At 42.5% G+C, this 23,775-nt stretch overlaps 1 pseudogene; it reads right to left on the reverse strand.

Annotated features, from left to right (window-relative positions):
• Positions 1 to 21,603: 21,603 nt before the first annotated feature.
• LOC148030377 (mitochondrial phosphate carrier protein 3, mitochondrial-like) lies at positions 21,604 to 23,055 on the reverse strand (annotated as a pseudogene).
• Between the last annotated feature and the right edge of the window lie 720 nt (positions 23,056 to 23,775).

Genomic DNA, 23,775 nt, shown 5'->3' on the forward strand with positions numbered 1-23,775 from the left:
CAAAGCATACAGATGACCCCTTTTCAAGCATTGTATGGGCACGACTATCGAAGTCCTTTAAACTTCTCGGATCCAACCTTGAGGATTGAAGCTTCAAGGCAGATGCAGGAAGATATGGATGACCAAATGAAGTCCATAAGACAGGACATCCAAGCTGCCAAGGATAGACAGAAGGCACATGCGGATTTCAAATGTCAAGATAGAACCTTCGCTGAAGGAGACATGGTCTTAATTCGTGTATGCCCAAAGAAGAGTTCCCTATCCTTAGGAGAATACAAGAAGCTAAGCCCAAGGTATTTTGGATCCTACAAGATCCTCAAGTGCCTAGGACCCAATGCTTATAGACTCTAATTCCCCAAGAACCTAGAGGCTCATAATGTATTTCATATCAGCCTACTTAAGAAGTGTAATGGTCCACCTGTTTCCTTGAGGACACGTCTTAGTAGTCCACCAGAAAGAAGGTCTAGAAAGCTCCACCCGGCACTCCCATGGAATGTCACGGGGTTTACGATCTAGAACTTTCCGTGTCTACCACGTAGTGGAATTATTCTGGCCGTTCCCACTTAGGACTGACCTCAATCAGGGTTTTCCCTAATGGTCATTTCCTAAACGGCAACTAGCGTCGAACCCCAAGCAAACTATTTTACGCAGAAACTCCAAGGACGAAGCGGATTCACGCTGCACTTGGTTCAAGGAGAATGGGAAATGAGAGGGATACAAAGCTCAACCTCTCTGCCATAAGGCATAGCCCCATTTAGTTCCCCTAAAACAGCGTAAACCGGGATTATTATAACTTAGACTATAGGTTAGCGCCCTTGCTGTTCGTGTCCTTTGAAATGATCTTCTTGTTGTCCATCATGATTGAGAAAAGTTTTCGGCCAACCGGGAACACCCATCCATAGGACGGACCCATGGCCACATCCACCGCACTTTCCTCAGGTTGTTTTAGTTATCTAATTACCTACCACATTTAGTTAGACATGCATCAATCAGCTTCCTTAATTAGCCCATTAGGCACCGGTTCCTTCCGTAATCATAGCACTTGACATAGAAAAGCAGTGTCAAACAAGTCCTTTTCAATAGGTTATCATATTTATCTTTGAAATACATTTATAAAGTCCAGCTTGTAGGCTTATCCATAATCTACCCGAACGCTATCCAGCAATCCATAGGGATCACCAATCCAAGATTCCACCCGTAGACTAGTATGCGGGCCTCAAGATCCAATCCCGAGTCACGTTGGTCTCTTGTGCAGGGCCCGGAAGGCGAGGAATTTACGGCCAGAGCCCCCCTGGCACCCAAGCATCCTCCTGCTCCAAGTAATGCTCAATGGAGAGACCTCTCGCGGCGGGTTTGGTCCACCTTCCCGGTGTGGTTAACAACCCCCTTGGTTAGGGTTAGGCACACAGTCGGGGGTAACTAAGGCTGCCTCTCCCTTCAAGGCTTCAACATGAAGCATTAGATATCTTTTCATCCGTTAATTCTTTGAGCAAAAAAAGCAAATAGTGCTCTCTAAACTGTTACAAGCACAATCATTTCCAGTGGTCGTTATTTTGGCCAACTGCTAAGGAGTAAATCCTTCCTTCCAAATGCATTCACCATTCGATCCGGGATCAACTGCGACTTTTGGCAAGATCCCCAAGGGTTTCTTTGTTAACCTGTATGTCCTTGGGTTAGGGCTGCACCCTATTAACCCAACTTAACCAATACCTTAAGTTCCATTAAGAGAAAATATGTCGCTCAACTTATTGATTGGTCCTTTTCTTCCAAGCAAATATCTAATTCCCTTATCTTGGTCACTTTTCCTAGAAAAGGTGCTATAACAGGATGACTACTCATCCTCTTGCAAGATAAACTTGCGTAGGAATCTGCCAATCTCATTTCAAGGAATTGGCCATTCCCTTGTGGTCAAACCATAGAATCATGCGACTCTGCAACTTGTTGCACAAGTGTCGCATCTAATTCATGGGACTATTTTTCCCATCGAACGGCGTCTTCTAATCACGGAATCATGATTAGATAGGAAACAAGGTTAGGGTGTCTTCATAACAATCCATTCCTGATTGCACTAGGCCGACATTATCAGTCCTGGGGTTTCAAATTCAAACCGAGTTTCATCTTTTTAGCTCGAGCTATCCTTAGGGTAGAATCCCTAGATCGTTTCTTGCAAACATGTCCTATTGTCCCTACATTCCGTGAATGTGGGCAGGTCTTTAGAGATATGAGAGTTTCAACTTGGCAATAAGTGCGAGTAGGTCACGTCCTCAACGTGCTAAACCCTAGTTAGCACTTTGGGATATGTTGCATGGATTTAACCCTTCCTAAGTGATTCATTCGTGGTTTTAGGTGTTTAGGGTAAACCAATGTATTTGTCTATTCATGAAGACATTGTCTTGATCATATAGGGGAAAAACTAGTTGCATTACAATACCATTCTCGTAAGCATAGAATTTATTGCCTACATATAATTATTTACAATCCCTAACTTTTTTTTGGTTAAGATCAAAGCGTATGTTAAGTTATGGCATAATTCCTATTGATCCTTCTATAACATGCAATCAAGATTCATGCTACTAAGCTTTAGGGTTTTATGTTTAAAACGAACCATGCAGCCTTTTTCTACTTTCATTTCTGAATGAATTATTCGTATGCTGAACTTACACAACCTTTCATAACTACTTACATAATTTGATTTGAGTTTTATGCCAGTTTCCTAGAGTTTAATCTACTTCATGCAGCCCTAGAATCATTTCCATGCCTTGCAATTTCCTACGGTTATTAGCAACTTTCATTAATGAATCATTGCGAAGAAAAGATGTCTAACAATGCGACATGCAATTTCTACTTTCCATGCATAATTGAAGTGTGCTACAATAATTTTGACTTGTAAAGATGATCATTAGTTGATCTAAATTCGTTACTTTGCAATGCATAGAAACCACTTGCTAGGAATGCATAGAGATCTTTTGCTCTTTTTTTGTTCGTTTCATTGAAAAATACCAATGACCGAATCTTTGATCGTAAGCTATTTCCTTTAATTTAGCCAAAGTATTTCAATCGAAAAAGTGCATCCTAATTCCATAAATGATCCATGCATAATTGAAATATTACGACGTAAATCAAAATTAGGAAGAAAACCTGGACTTGTGGTGAAATGTCCACATGGATGTTAGGAGATGATCCTCTTGGGGTTGCGCCTTGTGCCTTTTTAAGGGCCATCGCGATTTCGACCTTCTTGCCTTGGTCACAGACTTATGATCTTGGCCCGTCTCCCTCGCACGCGCAATTCCTTTTGAGGTTCCGCTTCCTTGACCGATGCATCGTCTTGTGGAATTGGGCTTTTGAAGGCTTTATAGGCTTCCTCCTCGAAGTAGGGATTTTACGATTAGGACTTTACAACTGGCAAAAATGACTTTGGGGAATGTAAGGGAAAGGGGAATTGTGAATTCCGGATATAATAGGGCCTTCACGAAAAGGGATACAATGGATTTAAAAGACTTGTAATGGAAGGCTTTAAAAGGAAATGGGGTTAAAAGCTTTGTGGGGATGCTATGAAAAGGGCCTTAAAAAACCTGGGCTAGGTGACTTTTGGGGAAACCAAGGGCTGAAAGGGTTTAATTCCCGGGGATGCAAGGGGGAGAAAAGCCTACTTCCCGGGGGTATAAGAGACCTCTTGAGAAGGGCAATAGAAAGGGTTTTTAAGAGCCTGTAAGTAAATATGAATTTGAGTGGGGATTTCCCATGGGAAGGGTCTTTAAAACCCGGCTTAAGGTGGGTTTTGGGGGGCAAGGGAGCTTAAATTCCAAGGGATGAAATATGGACTTGTGTGGGAAGGATTTCAATGAAAAAGGGGGACTTAATTCTCGGGGGGGAAAAGGCAAGGGAAAGGCTTTATTTCCCGAGGTAAAAATCCCCTTGTGTAACAACGTAAGGGAAAGGGCCTTAAGGAGGCCCCCCCTTAGAAGCTTCCCAAAAAGATTCTGGGAAGCTTCTATAGTCGTTACCACTCCACGTGGAGGAAGAGGAAGGCGGTTCTTCTGTGGCAAATCTCCTATTGGCGCAGCAACACGGTAGCTGCAAATCAAAATTTGGTCGACGCATTGATGTCCCTCCTGCTCTTGCTCCCACTCAAACGGGGGCTCCACGGACCACAGATTGGTGGCTTACCCTCCTCCTCACAACTATCAGCCCTTCCACACTCTTCCCCTCACCCCTTAGAGGGAGGAAGTATTTATAGGGAGAGGGTAAGGCCTCCCTCCCCCACATGGTGCCCGCATGCCATCTCTCCCCTCCACCTCTCCTATTTCTCAACATAGCCCCCATCCTCTTCCCTCAGCCATGCTTTGGCTGGGGGAAAGAGGATCCTCCCAAGAGGAAGTTCATATGAAGATATGCGGGTTTCTTTAAACCATGTCTCATTTGGCCAGTGGAGAGTGTACTATTTAAAGACCGAATCGTATGTAACCACAATGCCGGTATTGTCATTTGCTAGAGAATTCACACGGCCTCGTAATATTTTCAGCAAAAATATTACATTCTCTCCCCCTTGGAGGAATGGAGATGTCCTCATCTCGAGATAAACTGGGGATATTGATGGTTGAGAGTGCCTTCATCTATCCAAGTGGCATCCTCCTCAGGATAATCTTTCCACTGGACGAGGCATTCTCTCAGGGTTCTGGATCTCAGTTATCTCTCCCTAACATCTAAGATCCTGTCAAGCTGTAGCTCAAGGACTCCTTGGCTAGGCATTACAACTTCTTGGTCATCAAGTACATGGCTAGGATTAGGTACATACCTCTTCAATAGGCTGATATGGAATACAGTATGAACCTTTAGGTTCTCAAGGAGTTGTAGTCTATAAGCATTAGGTCCTAGGCACTTGAGGATCTTGTATGGTCCACAATACCTTGGACTTAGCTTCTTGCAATCTTCTAAGGATAGAGAACTCTTCTTTGGGTGTATGCAAATGAAGACCATGTCTCCTTCCTCGAAGATTCTATCCTGACGCTTCAAATCTATGTATGCCTTCTGTCTATCCTTGGCGGCTTGGATGTCCTCTCCTATTGATTTTATTTGGTCATCCATCTCTTCCAACATCTGCCTTGAAGCTTCAACCTTCAAGGTTGGATTTGAGAAGTTTAGGGGACATCGACATTCATGACCATACAATGCTTGAAAAGGCGTCATTTGAATGCTTTGTTGGTAAGAAGCATTGTACATTCATGACCATACAATGCTTGAAAAGGGGTCATTTGAATGCTTTGTTGGTAAGAAGCATTGTAGCCAAACTCAACGAAGGGCAAGAATTGAATCCACCTTCTTGGTTCACGATAGCAGTATGCCCTAAGCATATCCTCGATGACTTGATTGACTCGCTCCGTTTGGTCATCAGTTTGGGGATGGTAAGCTATACTAAAACAGAGTTGAGTCCCAATGGCTTCAAAGATAGCTCTCCAGAAGTGTGATCTGAAGAGAGAATCACGATCACTAATGATTCTTCTGGGTAGCCCATGTAGCTTGAATATCTCCTTGATAAACAACTTTGCAATGTCTGAGGCTTTATAGTTTGTCTTTACTAGAATAAGGTGTGCAACCTTAGTAAGCATGTCAACCACAACCATGATGGAGTTGTATTCTCCCTGAACTTGGGGTAGGCCAACAACAAAGTCCATACTGATGAATTCCCATTTCATTTGGGGAATGTCAAGTGGTTGCAACTTCCCTGGCATTTTGACATGTTCGGGTTTGATACGTTGACAAGACAAACACTTAGTGACATATTTGAGAATGTCACCTTTAAGCCTCTCCCAATAGTAAGCTCTTCCTAACTGCATTGAGAGTCTTGGCATAGCCAGGATGTCCTGAGAAAGGGGAATCATGAGCTTCCCACAATATCTTCTGCTTAAGTGACTGGCTTGCCTGTATACATACTCTCTTTTTATAGTAGACAAGTCCACTATTGATAGAGAATTCATGATACTTTGCCTGTAGCTTTTGGTCTTGGTCCTTGATAGAGATCTCCCTTAGCATCTTTTGATAGGATAGATCATGGCATGCTTCTTCTCTAGCTAGCTCAAGTATTGGGTTGTCTAGCATGGACACCTTTGTGGCTAGAGATCTCGCTATTGATGGATTTTCAAGATTAGATAATTAAGGAATGCCTTGCGACTGAGTGCATCGACAACTACATTCTCCTTTCCCGATAGGTACTTGATTTCAAAGTCGCATTCCTCCAGCACTTCAATCTACCGACGTTGCCTCATGTTGAGCTGGTTCTGGGTAAAGATCCACTTGAGACTCTTATGATCAGTCACTAGAGTAAACTTGTTACCCAACAGGTAGTGTCTCCAAAGCTTTAGAGCATGGATGACAGCTAACAATTCTAGATCATGGGTAGCATAATTCTTCTCATGGCTCTTCAGTTTCCTTGAAGAGTATGCTACAGGATGACCTTCCTACATGAGCACACATCCTAAGGCAAGTGTGCTAGCATCAGTTACTACCTTGAACTCCTTACTGAGGTCTGGAAGTTTTAGGATAGATGCTAATACCAAACTTTTCTTCAGTTTATCAAAGCTGGTTTGTTCGGCAGTTGACCATGCAATAGATGTTTGCTTCTTCAGTAAGTTTGTTAGAGGTGCTGCAATCAAGGCATAATTTTTTATGAAGACCCTATACCATCCTGTCAATCCAAGAAAACTGTGTATTTCTTTGACAGTTGTTGGTATTGGCCATTCTAGAACATCTTTGACTTTGGCTCGGATCCACTGAGATTCCTTCCACTGATACAATGAATCCCAGATATTCAATCTGACGTTTGAAGAATGCACACTTCTTCATCTTAGCATACAGCTTATGTGCTCTCATTGTCTCAAGGACAATCCGAAGTTGGAGTTCATGATCTTCTTCCTGTTTGGAATAGACTAAAGTGTCGTTGAAGAAGACGAGTATGAAGTCATCAAGATATGGCCTAAAGATATCCTGCATTAACCTGTTGAAGGTGGCAGGTGCATTTGTAAGCCCGAATGACATAACTAGGAACTCAAAGTGTCCATATCTTGTGTTGAAGGCCGTCTTTGGGATATCTTCTTCCTTGATCCTTATCTGATAGTAACCAAACCTGAGATCAATCTTGGAGAAGATCTTCGCACCTTGAAGACGATCAAGAAGCTCATTTATTCTAGGAATAGGATACTTGTTTTTTATAGTTGATTAATTCAACCCTCTATAATCAATACACAGTTGAAGCATTCCATCTTTCTTTTTCTGGAACAGTACTAGAGCTCCCCATGGTGAACTGCTAGGACGAATGTACCCCTGATCTAGTAGTTGCTTAAGTTGTTCCTTCAGCTCAATTGCTTCCGGGATGGACATTCTACAAGGTCTCTTTGCAATTGGCGTAGCTCCTGGCACTAGCTTGATCTCATGATCCACTTCTCTTTGAGGCTTCTCTTTGAGGCGGGAGTTCTGTCAACTCTTCAGGAAATATGTCCGCGTATTCCTTTAGCCAAGAATGTCCTTCCCTAGACTCCTACTTCTGATCTAACTTATTGAGCTTAATCAAGCAGATAGGTAGTCCCTTTCTAACTCCCTTTATAATCCGAGATGCTTTGGCCAATTGAATTTTTGGCTTTCCAGCCTCACCTAGAGTTGTGACTAGATCCCCTTTAGAGTTCCGAAAGGAAATTTGGCCCTTTCCACAATGAATGTGGGCGTCATTAGGTTTAAGCCAATCCATTCCAAGTAGACACTCATGGATACCTAAGTTCATGACTCTGAATTTGACGAAAGTCATCTTTTCTCCCAGAAAGAATTCCACATTACATTACATATTTATTTCAGCCTTTAGCCAAGTGACCAAATCACTTTACTTCTTTATCAATATTCACAGTCAAGACAATCATTGATAAAAAGAAGTCTTATTCCATTCATGTGGGCATAGCCCTTTCGAAGTTCAATTATTCTTGGGGTGATGGAACAAGCTGTTACATTAATTCGAGGAGAATAAGATGTTGTTGCATTCAGCTATAGGAACTGAGTAGTAGTACGGATTGGGGTCATCGATTTTTAGGAATCGATAGGTCATTGGACGATTAGGGTATCTTTTCCTTTGATATCCGTTCTTCTCATAATGTTCCAACACCTTGATTCGATCGGCAGGGATTACTCGAATCACTTCCCTGTACACATATTTATTCTGATTAACCCTTCGACCTCTGACATGTAGGGTCGCGTTTGCGTGAGCCTCAATAAAGACGAACACCTTCATGATCTTTAAGTCCTCCATCCACTTGATCCTCTTCAAGTAAATTCGAAGGTATGCAGGTCGATGGGCAGCTATGTAATAGATCCCTGAAACACCCATCCATCTCCGTTCCACGTACACAGGCGATGGATTGTAGATATGATCTAGGATGTTCATCATCTCAACCCTTTGTCTATAAACCGAGGAATGCATTGCGATCATAAACATGACTCGGAACACTAAGAACCTATTCCATGCTTCATAATTCTACAAGACAGCATCGAAAGTAAGGAAATGTTCGGAACACTAACATTTGCTTTACTTTTTCTTATTAAGATTTCTTAAAAACAAATCCTTCGTTGGTTCGCTCTGATACCAACTATAACATGTGCACATGTTTCCTTCAGGACACGTCTTAGCAGTCCATCAGAAAGGAGGTCTAGAAAGCTCCGCCCGACACTCCCATGGAATGTCACGAGGTTTGCAATCTAGGACTTTCTGTGTCTACCACGTAGCATAAGTATTCTAGCTGTTCCCACTTAAGACCGACCTAAATCAGGGTTTTCCCTAATGGTCATTTCCTAAACGGCAACTACTGTCAAACCCCAAGCAAACTATTTTACGCAAAAATGCTAGGGCTGAAACGGATTCACGCTGCACTTGGTTCAAGGAGAATGGGAAACGAGAGGGATACAAAGCTCGACCTCTCTACCATCAGGCATAGCCCCATTCCGTTCTCCTAAATTAGCGTAAACCAGGATTATTGTAACTTAGACTATAGGTTAGCGCCCTTGCTGTTCGTGTCCTTTGAAATGATCTTCTTACTGTCCATCATGATTGAGAAAGGTTCCCGGCCAACCGGGACCACCCATCCGTAGGACGGACCCATGGCCACATCCACCGCACTTTCCTGAGGTTGTTTTAGGTATCTAATTACCTACCACATTTAGTTAGAAATTCGTCAATCAGCTTCCTTAATTAGCCCATTAGGCACCAGTTTCTTCACATAATCATAGCACTTGACATAAAAAAGCAGTGTCAAACAAGTTCATTTTCAATAGGTTATCATATTTATCTTGAAATACATTTATAAAGTCCAGCTCGTAGGCTTATCCATAATCCGGCCGAAGGCTATCCAGCAATCCACAAGGATCACCAATCAAAGATTCCATCCGTAGACTAGTATGCGGGCCTCAAGATCCAATCCCGAGTCACATTGGTCTCTTGTGCAGGGCTCGGAAGTTGAGGGATTTAGGACCAGAGCCCCCTTGGCACCCAAGCGTCCTCCTGCTCCAAGTAGTGCCCAATGGAGAGATCTCTTGCGGTGGGTTCGGTCCACCTTCCCGATGCGGTTAACAACCCCCTTGGTTAGGGTCAGGCAGACAGTCGAGGGTAACTGAGGCTTCCTCTCCCTTTAGGCCTTCAATCTGAAGCATTAGATATATTTTCATCCTTTAATTCTTTGAGCAAACAAAGCAAACAGTGCTCTCTAAACTATTACAAGCACAATCATTTCCAGTGGTCGTTATTTTGGCCAATTGCTAAGGAGGTGAATCCTTCTTTCCGAACGCATTCAGCATTCGATCCGGGATCAACTGCGACTTGGCAAGATCCCCAAGGGTTTATTTGTTAACCCGTATGTCCTTGGGTTAGGACTGTACCCTATTAATCCACCTTAACCAATACCTTAAGTTCCATTAACAGAAAATATGTCGCTCAACTTATTGATTGGTCCTTTGCTTCCAAGAAAATATCTAATTCTCTTATATTGGTCACTTTTCCTAGAAAAGGTGCTATAACAGGATGACTACTCATCCTCTTGCAAGATAAACTTGCGCAAGAATCTGCCAATCTCATTTCGAGGAATTGGCCATTCCCCTGTGGTCAAACCATAGGATCATGTGACTCTACAACTCATGTTTGCTACCCTTCTGGACTGATCTTTGTCCTTGACCTTTGTCCATCTCTCTCTCTCTCTCTCATTTCTAATAGGAATTAGTGTACATTCACTAAATTTGAGTAGTAGAGTTATTGTGCATTGTGCTTGTTATAATAGAAATTGAGATACCAAGAGACTAATGACTACATATGGACTTATAAGAAAGCCTTATGCTAGATTCTTAAGTAGTCACTTTCATGACTATTCATGCCTTAACATAGACCACCCACCCTAGGAATATCTCTAGAACTCCTTACTCTTTATTGCCAATGCTGCTACTTTTCATTTTCGTTCTTTGGTTTTTTGGTTTGCTCTTGTTATCTATACTTAACAAGGTGTGAGGTAGCTCCTCTAGACCTTTGGTATGGAGCACCTTAGGACTAGACGACTCCTATTTCCCATATTAAGCATTGGAGTGACTCTAATCATGTTCTAGAGACAATCTTAAGTGAAACACCCAAATTCCTTGCATAGAAAGTAGACATCACAAAAGTGAGAGAATGTGACATTAACAAAAATCTTAAGTCCATGTGGATCATAGAGGGTTTATCCATTTGGTATTGGATTAGACTTTAACTTAGAGAATACAAGCCTTTTTCTCTCCTTTATGGATTTCAAAAGCTAAGGTTGCTAATGTCACATATAATATTATGTCCAGATCTTGGGCTAGTACAAGAGCTTAGGAATGAGACCCATATAGATCATTCTTTGATGAGTATTCATTTGCTCAAGAAGTTTGATCTCTTTGGGGAAATGTATATTCATAGGATATTCTCTCTCCTATAAACCCATTGAAGACCTGTAACATTTCCCCCCACCCGCGTGACCCTGTGCCCTCCCCCATAGGGCCCCCTTTTTTATTTTTCTAAATCTTTTTTCCCTCCCTCTCTCTCCCCCTGCCGTGAGCATGGCGCAGAGACAGAGAGAGAGGGAGTGAGTTGGAGATGGGGAGGCATGCAGCCCCCCAGTTGGCGGTGAATAGCCGCTTCCTCCCCCCTCCCACACATTATAAAGCCCTCCCCTTGCTGGCCGTAAGGATAGTCCCCCCTCCCCCCCCGTCAAAGACAAGTGCCTCCGTCCACTATGGTGATCACGGCCCCCCTGGGCATCCATTGGAAAGAGTTCCCCCCCCATTCGTTGACAATTGCACCCTTTCCCCCCCGTGAACAGTGTAAAGGGAAGGAGGAGGGCAAGAGAGGAGGAGAAGAGGGAGAAGAGGAGGAGAAGAGAAGGAAGAGAAGGAGAAGCGAAAAAGGAGAAGAGAAGAAGGAGAGAGGAAGAAGGAGTGGGAGAGAGAAGGAAAGAAGAGGGAGAAGGAGAGAAGAGGAAGGAGATGAGGAAAGGGAAAGAAGAAGAAGAGAGAGAAGAGGGAAGAGAGAGAAGAGAAGAAGAAGAGGAGGGAGAAGAGAAGGAGAAAAGAAGAAGAAGAGACGTAGTGAGAGAGAAGGAGAAGAAGAAGAAGAGAAGTAAGTGAGAGAGTAGGAGAAGGAAAGAAGAAAGGAAGAAGAAGAGAGAGAGAGAGATTAATATGATACGGGAAGGGAGATATAGTTAGTGGGAGATAGAATCAGACCGTCATGCTGATAGAGAGAGAGAGAGAGGGGTGAAAGTTAGAGATTATCTCCAGCCAAGGCGATTTTCAAAGTCACGAGCACTATCAGACTTTCATCTCCCTCATCGGTTTGGTGACCACTTGTGAGCCGCCCTTGAACAAAGCCACCACATCAAGGACCCAGGGTGAAGGATCGTGTATGCAAGATGGCGCCAAAGAGAAAGCTTACTAATAGTACTAGCATGAAAGCCCCGGTAAAAGATAGAAATGCCAGTGGAGTCGCAACCAACCGTAACATCTCGTCACCCTCTCTCCACATCTAAGTGACCCGTAAAACTCGAAAGGAACTTTTTTCTTCCATTGTATGCATAATTTAATCTATAAGCATGATTTATCACATGAAATGAAAGGAATTTCTAATCTATTCCCACATAGGATGCAAACTTATTAAGGCTTAGTATGAGTCATATAATGTTCAGTTGAAGGTTATGACATAGATTGCATCCTAAATAAGTTTATATTCAATATCAAAACTGCTTTCTTAAACATCTAAGTTGTCCTACACTATGATGTATCCATTTAGGAATCTAATACATACTTAAGAAATTTCCTACAACACAATAGTTGTGATATATGTTTACCTTTGCAAACATATATCACAATAGTTGTTGTGATATATGTTTACCTTTGCAAACATCCACACAAAGGTGGATACACTAGGGTCTAGAGGTTATCAATGCATGAAATTCTCATTGCATATCACTTTAATGGGGCTAATAGAGTGGAAAGGTGATAAGAGTGGCTATTGCATTTGTATGCTCCAAGCGCATGAGGAGTGAATTTAACTAGAAAGGTTCTGCATAATATCACATTAAAGATAGAAGGTTAGAGGATGTTGCATTTACTTAAAGTTGATGTCCAACTGATGACCAAAAAGGAGGGTTTATTGCCATACCTTAAAAACTTAAGAACCCAACTCCAAGGGCTTAGTCGTTTCTTTTCCAACAAAGGGAAGGCTCTATGGTTGTGAAACTCAATGAACTAGATAGATTGTCAAGTAAGTCGCAACTGTCGAGGGCCACACAAGACAAAAGGACCTAGAAGGAACTTGTTAGATCAACCCTGCGAAGCCCTAACCCAAGGGGGAGAGCGAACTTTAGGGTAGTTGATTCATGCTAAGCATGCTGCTCAGAACTGTTGAAATGGTTTTAATGAAGGTTGGTCTTGTTAAAGATGGATTGTTGACCCAAGTTATGCTTGGTTGTTTGGAGAGGTTGTAAAAGTGTTTTGATACATCCAAGTTAAATTGTGGTTGTGCATGCAATGGGATTGCGATGCCTTGAAGTAAAAGGTTGTGCATTCAACTATTTGTTGATGTGGTTTTGGATGCTAATCCAAGTTGTTTGTGATTGATGATTGCATGGCCGGGTCTGAGATGACTGATTGCCATGGAAATAAAAGGGATGTTTTCCCTAGTAATTGTATTAAGCTGGTGGCTTCAGCTGTGGTTGATTCCCTAAAGGGATAATTAAGGAAGGATGTCACTAGCTACCCCCCGCAAACTGTCAAACCCTAACCAAGGGGATTGTGAATCTGCACCGGGAATGTGGACCGAACCCGCAGCGAGAGGTCTCTCTGTGGAAATCACTTGGCGTAGGAGGACGCTTGGGTGCCAGTGGGGGCTCTGGCCATAAATTCCAATGCTTCCGGGCCCTACACAAGTGTTCTACATGACTCGAGATGGAATCTCAAGGCCTCGATACTAGTTACAAGGTGGAATCTTGGTAGGATAAAACCTTCAGGGTTGTTGCCGGGAGACGGAAGGATTTTTTTGCGAAGGTAGAAAGGAACACTTAATTCTCCTGTATGGGAGGGAGACAAACATTAATCGGAAGATAAGGAAGTGTTTGATCCTGTTTTATCTTGTCTTCGTGTGTGTGTCCTAAATTACGTAAAGGAACATGTGACTAACAGGTTAACTAAGGAAGCTAATTTTATGTGTCAAACATAATGTGGTAGGTAATTAGATAACTAAATCAACCCCTGAGAGAAGCGTGGTAGATGTGACCAATGGGTCTATCCTACGAAAGGGTGGTCTCAGTTAGCGGAGAGCTTTCCTCAAAGGAAATGTTAATGAGAAAATGTTAGGAAAAGTCGGACTTCAGATGGATCCTAGTGGGAATGGCTGGATAAGTTCCGTTGTGGGCAGACTTGAGAGAACCTAGTTAGCAAACCCTGTGTCATTCCTTGGGAGTGTCGGGCAGCGTCTTCTAGATATAGCTCTCGATAGACTGCTAAGACGTGTCCCCCGATTTGAGGAGTGGGCACGTTACAATTGGTATAAGAGCCAAAACTTCTTAATGATGCATGATGGATTAATGTTCAGATCATAGACATATCCTAAATAACCCAAGTGGTATGGCTTGATTTTTAGGCACCTTCTGCACCCACGAATTCTGACATGCAAGAGAAGAAGTTCCTTCTCAAGAAAATTAAGCCACCCGAGTTTGATGGCAAGGGAAGGACTATTCAAGCTGACGCCGAGATCAGGATTGAGTCCATGGAGGACTATTTTGAGGCAGCAAGAACTGCACCTGCTAACCAAGCCATGCTCACCAAACTTAAGCTTACAGACGAAGCGAGACTTTGTTGGAAACAGTGGTGCAGAGACTAAGCGATCTCGGAGGGGACAATCACTTGGAATAAGCTTAAGGAAACTGTGAGAGGAAGGTATCTGCCACCTGCCTATTGCACACAAAAGATGAATGAATTCTATGACTTGAAGCAGCTAGGATTATCCCTTGAAGCATATTATTCAAATTTCATTTCACTCCTAAAGTATGCACCCCCAATGGATATGACACAACAAGTGTCAAAGTTCTGTGCTGGGTTGAATCCGCCCATAAGCACTCGATTGGAATCAATGCACACAACGGACTTGCAAGACGTATTACTCTGAGTGAATCTAGTCGTCCAAGAACTTAAATTAGGCAACTATGATGAAGATGACTCACCGGATCAAGACAAGAGGTGCCACAAGTGCGGAGAGATAGCATCCGTAAGAGATGCCCCAAATGCCGATGTTTCCACTACAATGAACTAGGACACATCCAAATATATTGTCCTGAGTTGGACCCTGAGAATTAGGAACATGTGGTCAAACGAAGCTGTCTAAACTCTACTTTTGGCTCATATTATGAATCACATGATGATGAAGGCCTAGAGCCTGTTGTAACCTTTGAGGATGTCTAGATATCCTAGGAAGATCTTCTTGAGGTAATAAGTCTTGTACTTGGAATAAATCTGATTGAATCCCATGAGTTGTGGCAAGTTGTTATTTTAAGTTGAGAATTTGAGTAATCAAAGTAGCGCAGTGGAAGCGTGGTGGGCCTTAACCCACAGGCTATAAGCCCCAATTGTGCTTGTCTCCCCCAGTTTCTCTCGAGATGAGGACATCTTGATTCCTCTAAGGGGGAGAGGATGTAACATTTCCCTCCCCTCCCCCGTGACCCCATGCCCTCCCCCATAGGAACTCAACCCCCCTTTTCGATTTTTCTAAAAAAAAAATTCTCCCTCTCTCTCCCCCTGCCGTAAGCATGGCGGGGAGAGAGAGAGAGAGGGAGTGAGATGGAGATGGGGGGCATGCAACACCCAGTTGTTTGGCGGTGAATAGATGCTTCCTCCCCCCCTCCCACACATTATAAAGCCCTTCCCCCCTATTGGCCGTAAGGACAGTCCCCCCCGGTTAGAGACAAGTGCCTCCGTCCGCCCTGGTGATCGCGGCCCCCCTGGGTGTCCATTGAAAAGCTTTCCCTCCCCCCATCATTGATAGCTGCACCCTTTCCCCCCCATGAGCAGTGTGAAGGGAAGGAGGAGGGAGAGAGAGCAGGAGAAGAGGGAGAAGAGGAGGAGAAGAGAAGGAAGAGAAGGAAGAGAAGGAGAAGAAAAGAAGGAGAAGAGAAGAAGGAAGAGGAGAGGGAGGGAGAAGAGAAGAAGTGAAGAAGAAGGAGAGAGGAAGAAGGCGTGGGAGAGAGAAGGGAAGAAGAGGGAGAAAGAGAGAAGAGGAAGGAGAGGAGGAAAGGGAAAGAAGAAGAAGAGAGAGAAGAGGGAGAGAGAAGAGAAGAAGAAGAGAACGGAGTAGGGAAGGAGAGAAGAAGAAGAAGAGAAGTAGTGAGAGAGAAGGAGAATAAGAAGAGAAGAAGAAAAAGAGAAGTAAGAGAGAGAGTAGGAGAAGGAAAGAAGAAAGGAAGAAGAAGAAAGAGAGAGAGAGAGATTAATATGATAGGGGAAGGGAGATATAGTTAGTGGGAGATAGAATCAGGCCGTCATGCTGATAGAGAGAGGGAGAGAGAGAGAGAGAGAGAGAGAGAGAGAGAGAGAGAGAGAGAGAGAGAGAGAGAGAGAGAGAGAGAGAGAGAGAGAGAGGTGAAAGTTAAAGATTATCTCCAGCCAAGGCAATTTTCAAAGTCACAAACACTATCAGACTTTCATCTCCCTCATCGGTTTGGTGACCACTTGCGAGCCGCCCTTGAACAAAGCCACCACATCAAGGACCCAGGGTGAAGGATCGTGTATGCAAGATGGCTCCAAAGAGAAAGCTTACTAAAAGTACTAGCGTGAAAGCCACAATAAAAGATAGAAATGCCAGTGGAGTCGCAACCAATCGTAACATCTCGTCACCCTCTCTCCACATCCAGGTGACCCGTAAAACTCGAAAGGAACTTTTGTCCTCCATTGTATGCATAATTTAATCTATAAGCATGATTTATCACATGAAATGAAAGGAATTTCTAATCTATTCCCGCATAGGATTCAAACTTATTAAGGCTTAGTACGAGTCATATAATGTTCAGTTGAGGTTATGACATAGATTGCATCCTAAATAAGTTTATATTCAATATCAAAACTTCTTTCTTAAACATCTAAGTTGTCCTACAATATGATGCATCCATTTAGGAATCTAATACATACTTAAGAAATTTCCTATGACCCAATAGTTGTTGTGATATATGTTTACCTTTGCAAACACTCGCACAAAGGTGGATACACTAGGGTCTAGAGGTTATCAATGCATGAACTTATCATTGCATATCACTTTAATGGGACTACTAGAGTGGAAAGGTGATAAGAGTGGTTATTGCATTGGTATGCTCCAAGCGCATGAGGAGTGAATTTGACTAGAAAGATTCTGCATAGTATCACACTTAAAGATAGAAGGTTAGAAGATGTTGCATTTACTTAAAGTTGATGTCCAACTAACGACCAACAAGGAGGGTTTATTGCCATACCTTGAAAAATTAAGAACCCAACTCCAAGGACTTAGTCGTTTTGTTTCCAACAAAGGGTTGTCCATCAAAGGCTCTATGGTTGTGAGACTCAATGAACTAGACAGATTGTCGAGTAAGTCGCAACTGTCAAGGGCCACGCAAGACAAAAGGACCTAGAAGGAACTTGTTAAATCGACCATGTAAAGCCCTAACCCAAGGGAGAGAGTGAACTTTAGGGTAGTTGATTCATGCTAAGCATGTTGCTCGGAACTGTTGAAATGGTTTTAACGAAGGTTGGTCTTGTTGATGGATTGTTGACCCAAGTTATGCTTGGTTGTTTGGAGAGGTTGTAAAAGTGTTTTGATACATCCAAGTTAAATTATGGTTTTGCATACAATGGTATTGCAATGCCTTGAAGTAAGAGGTTGTGCATTCAACTGTTTGTTGATGTGGTTTTGGATGCTAATCCAAGTTGTTTATGATTAATGATTGCATGGCCGGGTCTGAGATGACTGATTGCCATGGAAATAAAAGGGATGTTTTCCCTAGTAATTGTATTAAGCTGGTGGCTTTGGCTATGGTTGATTTCCTAAAGGGATAATTAAGGAAGGATGGTGCTAGCTACCCCCCGTGAACTGCCAAACCCGAACCAAGGGGGTTGTGAATCCATGCCGGGAATGTGGACCAAACCCACCGCGAGAGGTCTCTCCGTGGAAATCACTTGGCCTAGGAGGACGCTTGGGTGCCAATGGGGGCTCTGGCCATAAATCCCAATGCCTCCGAGCCCTACACAAGTGTTCTACGTGACTTGAGATGGGATCTCGAGGCCTTGATACTAGTTACAAGGCAGAATCTTGGTAGGATAAAACCTTCGAGGTTGTTGTGGGGAGACGGAAGGATTTTTCTGTGGAGGCAGAAAGGAACACTTAGTTCTCTTGTATGGGCGGGAGACAAACATTAATCGAAAGATAAGTTAAGGAAGTGTTTGATCCTGTTTTATCTTGTCTTCATGTCTGTGCCCTAAAGTACGTAAAGGAACTTGTGACTAATGGGTTAACTAAGGAAGCTGCTTTTATGTGTCAAACATAACGTGGTAGGTAATTAGATAACTAAATCAATCCCTGAGGGGAGCGTGGTCGAGTCCTTTATATTTTTGCATCATCCAAACTATTAGAGTATGATTTTCCATTTCTTTCTACAACAGCACTTAGTTCTTTCCTAAATGTCTCCTACAAATTTTCATACATATCTTTTTGCTTTGTATCCATTCCATTCATGACTTTTTGTTGCATGTTGCCACAGATCCTCATGCACGCTTTTAGGTTTGCATCCATTTTAGTATCCAATTCCTTTTTCCATGTTTCATGCATTGTATTCATGTCACTTGATACCTTATCAATCATTGGCATACATATTGCTGCAATCTTAGCTCTTTTGAGGGCTTTCATGTCATCCAAACCATTTGTTGCAATCAACCTTTACATCTTTGTCCATCGCTTGGCGCTTGTGGGACTGGCATTTCCATGGGCTTTTCTTCAGTTTTTTCTATAGTAGAACTTTTCGTCCTTAGTGGGTATCTTGTACTACCCTTCTGATGCAGTGCCTCCAGTGGTTAGCCTAATTGGTTGTGCATCAAGTTTGATCTCATGTCCACTGGTTTCTTTATCTGCCATCTCACAGTCCAAGGCATCCACTCAGTGTGCTTGCATTTGTACCTTACAGAGCTCCACATTGACCCTGCAAAGACCCCTAAATGACTGCCTATACATCTGTAGCTTCCACGATAGTATCAGTCTCCTTGTGTAGGGACCTCACCTTGCAGGGATAGTGACTGCCCCCTACATAAAAACATATATCTACACACACACACACACACACACACACACACACACACACACACACATAAATACATATCCACCTGAAAGTGCACATGAATACTTGGAATAGGATCGTGTTCTCATTGCCACATGACGTGTTAATTTTTTTTTCTTATATTGACATGTTACTCTTTTTTTTGTTTTTGAAAACAGGTTGTCTACATATTTGGCTTCTTTCCAAGAATGGTTTGTTGATCACTTTTGAGGACTGTCTTGCAAGCGAGTGGCATCCCTAGAGGGTAGATAGTAGAGGATTGGCCAGATTATGAGTGCCTCCTTGACGCCGAGTTTGAGGCAATGATAGTTCACCTCCAATTGATTTGAGGCCATTTCACCCTCATGAGGGCTCTTCTTGAGAACCACATGGAGGACGATGTGCATGGGGAGCATAGAGGTGTCGATCATCTCTTATGTAGGGAATAAAGTGTTTTATATTTTATATAATAAGTTTAGTGGCCAAATTTTAACTTTTCGATTTTACTAGGACTCCCCTTCAAGACACTACCCAACTAGTGGGTAATGGGGTCATGAGACTGAGGAGGAGATTGAGACATGGTTAGATGCCCCTTTGTTTAAGGTTAGTGTGAGGTCCTATGAACGTATGACTAATTATCTTGTGTTGTTTCTTACTTGTAGCCTCCACACGACATCTATGCCCGACCTTTGCCACCACATCTACATTTGCAATGGCTTCTAGGGATCACTTGGGCTTCCAGATGTCTACGACCTTGCTAGAGAGCCCTATAGCACATTAGCCACCATTCAAGACCTGCACTGGAGAGTTAGGGATCACCTGTGACATCAATGCCAAGGTACGGGTGGTACCCGTTAGAGGCAGATGTCTTTTCCATCAATGCATCGGATCCCTGCTAGAGACCTACATGCCTAAAGTGCAGGTATGCATCTTTAACTTGCTTTAATGACTCAAAATATCAGGAGGCTGGTTTAATTATCTTTTGTTGAATTGCAAGGATCAGTTAGAGTTTGATAAAAATTTTGTAATCAATCACCTAGAGTACAAGTTCGGTACCAGATGGAGCCATAAGAGGGTGATGTGTGACATGGCTCGATTGCTAAGACATCGACGAGATAATGCATTGTTAGTACCTCCAACTAGAGAGAGAGAGAGAGAGAGAGAGAGAGAGAGAGAGAGAGAGAGAGAGAGAGAGAGAGATGAAATGAAATGTTATGAGAAAAGATGTTGGGCAAGAGAGAGAGGCTGGGATGTCCTACCTTGGTGCTAGGGTACTAATACATCTTCAAAACGTGTTCAAACAAACAAGATCGAGTCTATAGGGAATCGAACCTCACCTCTAGCCATAGATTCGAAGAGAGCAATGAAAGAATGAATATGATCAATGGAAAAATGTGTTATGTCTTACCAATAGGGTCCATTGATACCAATTTGATTTTTGTGCAATCATCAAGAAAGTGGTCAGAATGATCAAGATAAAACACTTGATATAATACCTTGGCTTTTACGATTCAAGCATGGTTTGGAAAGAGATCAATGATCAAGTCAATCTCTTCATTGTCTTGCATTGTCTCTTAAAGCTCCTCATTCATGAGTTGTATGTCAAGAGCGAGAGTGGGTGGAAAAGCTATCGATAGTTTAGGGTCTATAGGAGGCTTAAAGTCCAACTCCAAGGCAAGATCCTCCATCTAATCATATGTTGCATCATTGTTGCTCACTTCCTCTTCTTGGTGCTCTTCTTGTGCTAATGTTGTGAGTGAATGGGGCTTGTAGAAGTTGATTCATCCTCCTGTAGACTCTATTGGTCTGCCTCCCTACAGGTGGTGTAAAACACTCGTTGTCCTAGAGGATCGATAGGCACAACTTGCCTCCATGGATTGTGAGAATCTGGGGCAGCATAGAAGAAAGCTTGCTCATAGTGTGCTAGTAATATGTATGGTTCTCATGTTGTCCATAATGGCTTTGAAGAGTCAACTAACCAAAACCCAGAGGGCTCTTGTTTCATTATGGCTCTAGTCCCTTTGTACTCAGCACACAGAACTAATCAACCTTCAACACAACCTATTAACTTACAAGATTTGCAACATTTTAGAAGGAAGTCTAAAGAAAAGATTGTTAAGGTACTATTGTTGCCAAAAATTAGCCTCTTGAAAATATGGTAGCTGAGCTAAAAAATTCCGACTATGACTCCCACATAGTTGAGCTCCTCTTTAATAATACTTGTGTCTTGTGTTCTTGCACGTGATTGTTGGCTAAGAGAAGAGATAATGCAAGAATCTTGGGTCTGACGTAGAGTCGATCAATTCTGTTGACTCGAAGATGTTGACCATATGCCCACATATTGTTGTACCTATGTACTTAAAGGTGCGAGAATGAAATATGTAAACTTTAAGTTACAACACTAAGATTACATACAACTCAATATAGGTACATGAAAGAAAATGTTACCTCTCTATCACAACCAAATCCAATCTCTCTTTGCTCATCAGTGATGTCTTCCCCTTCCATGATTCCATCTCTAATATGGTAGGATAACCATGAAAGAATTTAGGGAGTTTCTATCTTGCTAGATTTCTAACCTTCTCATTTTCTTTGTGCATTGCAAACTACTTCATGGTACTCTTCAACAAATTTTTCCATACACTCTCAGTTGTGAATAACAAATGTGGACAAGTTCGTACGTTCCTCATATGAGACCTTGAAAGGAATGCCCTTACCACATAATACCTCATCTAATAGTATAGTGGGCTCACCATTTGTAAGGAGCATCCTCATCAACACACTCAAGGTACTCAACAAGGTAGTACATGCACTCTTCAAGCAACCATCCCTCTGACATTGAGTGCCAATCATGTGTTTTCAAGTTGGAAAGACTCGCGTTGTCGTAGAGTTCACGGAAGGGCTGCAGAACATGGGGTTCAAGATACAGCAAGAGAAGAGGCTAACAAGAAGAATTCAAATATTTGATGCCAAATTTCACTATATTTATTGTCAAGAGTGTTACAAGAAATTCATGATCAGAAAATTCTGGTGATAGTTACATTGATCAGAAGAATTAACATTATCTAGTAATCCAGTCAAACATATCCCTTAGTGCAGAGAATCATCTGTTGTACAACACATCTGATTTCTGATGGTCATAGAGGTTTCTATCAAATACAGATTACATCAGCATATACATTTTGTATCTTGACAATTGCCTGTTCAGCAGAAGATTTCAGAAGATTAAGAGATCTGAAAGAATCTATGTACTGAAATCTGCAATATTCTAGAGTATCAAGTGTCCACATCTAAAATTTTATAAGCATAAGAATAGCCGTTCTCTGTTTGTCATCACGACCTGTTCTTTCAGAAATGATGCATGAATGTCTTATAGCATTTATATGTGGAGGTTTCAGACATTCTAGTTCAGCCACACACCCTGTTCCTTCAATTCAACATAAATTGCATTGATCACCTCTTTCGTACATGAAAAGCAGTTACAACAGGCTGTGCACCCTTAGAGTTGTTTAGGAAAGACACAAGATTGTCAGCTGGATGTGAGACAATGGCACTGAAAACTCCTGTAATGTAGTCACCAGCAGAGCTAACTGCAAGCTATGTAGGTTTTGAACACTCTTCTTTGGGAATAGGCACAACATTCTTATACAACAGCTCAACCATTTTCTCAAAACATGCAAACTTCATCATAGTGTATGGAATCTGGCAACCCCATAGTGGATTAAGACCCTTATAAAGGCCTGGGTAGCCTTTGAATTCAACAAACTTGGGAAATCCATCAGCCAAGTCTCTAGTAAAACCTGGCTGGGTTTGAACACAAACTTTCACAGCTTCAAAAGGACATAAACCAATTTCAGCAATGAATTCTGCAGAAGCTGATTCCTCCAGGTAAATAAGGGTCTTGTACTAATCAGCATTCTCTGGCCCAGCCAAATCAGTATAGTACTTCTTAAAGTACTCGTAAAATCCAAACTTGGTGAATTCTGTCAATGAACTGTGTAAAGATTCGATCAAAGAAACCCAAATTCCGAGCCACACTACGACTAAGCTCAGCAGCAGGGAGAGGCATTAACAGCGTGTCCAAGCTAAAGGCCGCCTTAAGAACCGGATATTCTTCTGGAAAGAGAACTTGAGGCGAAGGTCGATCGGAAGGCTGGAGTTCTCTGCTCTCATGCGCCTGCGCCAAGGACCACACCACCATTTCACTACATGGCCATTATGGTCATCCCCACGTTATATAGATGTCTTCCTAGAAAACCGAAGAAGGAATTGCTTCCGCCTGCACATGAAAATAAGGTTGCGAACCAGGATCCAGTAAATGTAAGGGCTGGGAAAGCACTGAGCGGTATTCCTCCAAACATCTATCGTGGGATGAAGCTATATGCAGCAAGTTGTCCGTCTCCCATAGCCTTGAGCTGGTGATTGTGCCTCCTTCGTGATCACCTCCGAGACTTCCACAAGGGATCTCTGTGTACTCCTATCTTGGGTACTAATGTTTCCTGATTTGTGATTGCCTCTGGTATTGTCAATTGATGATGACGATTGCCTCTGATATTGTCAATTGATGATGACGATTGCCTCCACTGTAGAGCGAACGATAATAGCCAATTGCAATATGATTTTCTCTCCAGTCGGCAGCACACAGCAGCATCAGTCTATTTTTCCGGCTTTGGCCTCCGCTCCCCTCTCCTCTCAGCCACCCAAAACAGCCTGCTTTCCCCTTTCTTTTTCTCTCCAAAAGCGGTTCAAAACCCCAAATTAGTTTCCCCCTTCTAGCTTTTTCCTGTTGATCCCATGGGAGAGAGACCGCTTCCTCTAAAAAAAAACCAATAAACTAAATATTTCTACTGTCTGACCTGCTCTGGTCGATGGCATCAACAATGACAACCTGTGCTTATCCCTCTCGTTTTTCCCTCCAAAA

The sequence above is a fragment of the Lygodium microphyllum genome, chromosome 10 (assembly GCF_053477565.2).
Source record: "Lygodium microphyllum isolate KBCC chromosome 10, Lygodium_microphyllum_v1.1.10, whole genome shotgun sequence".
Classification (NCBI taxonomy): domain Eukaryota; kingdom Viridiplantae; phylum Streptophyta; class Polypodiopsida; order Schizaeales; family Lygodiaceae; genus Lygodium; species Lygodium microphyllum.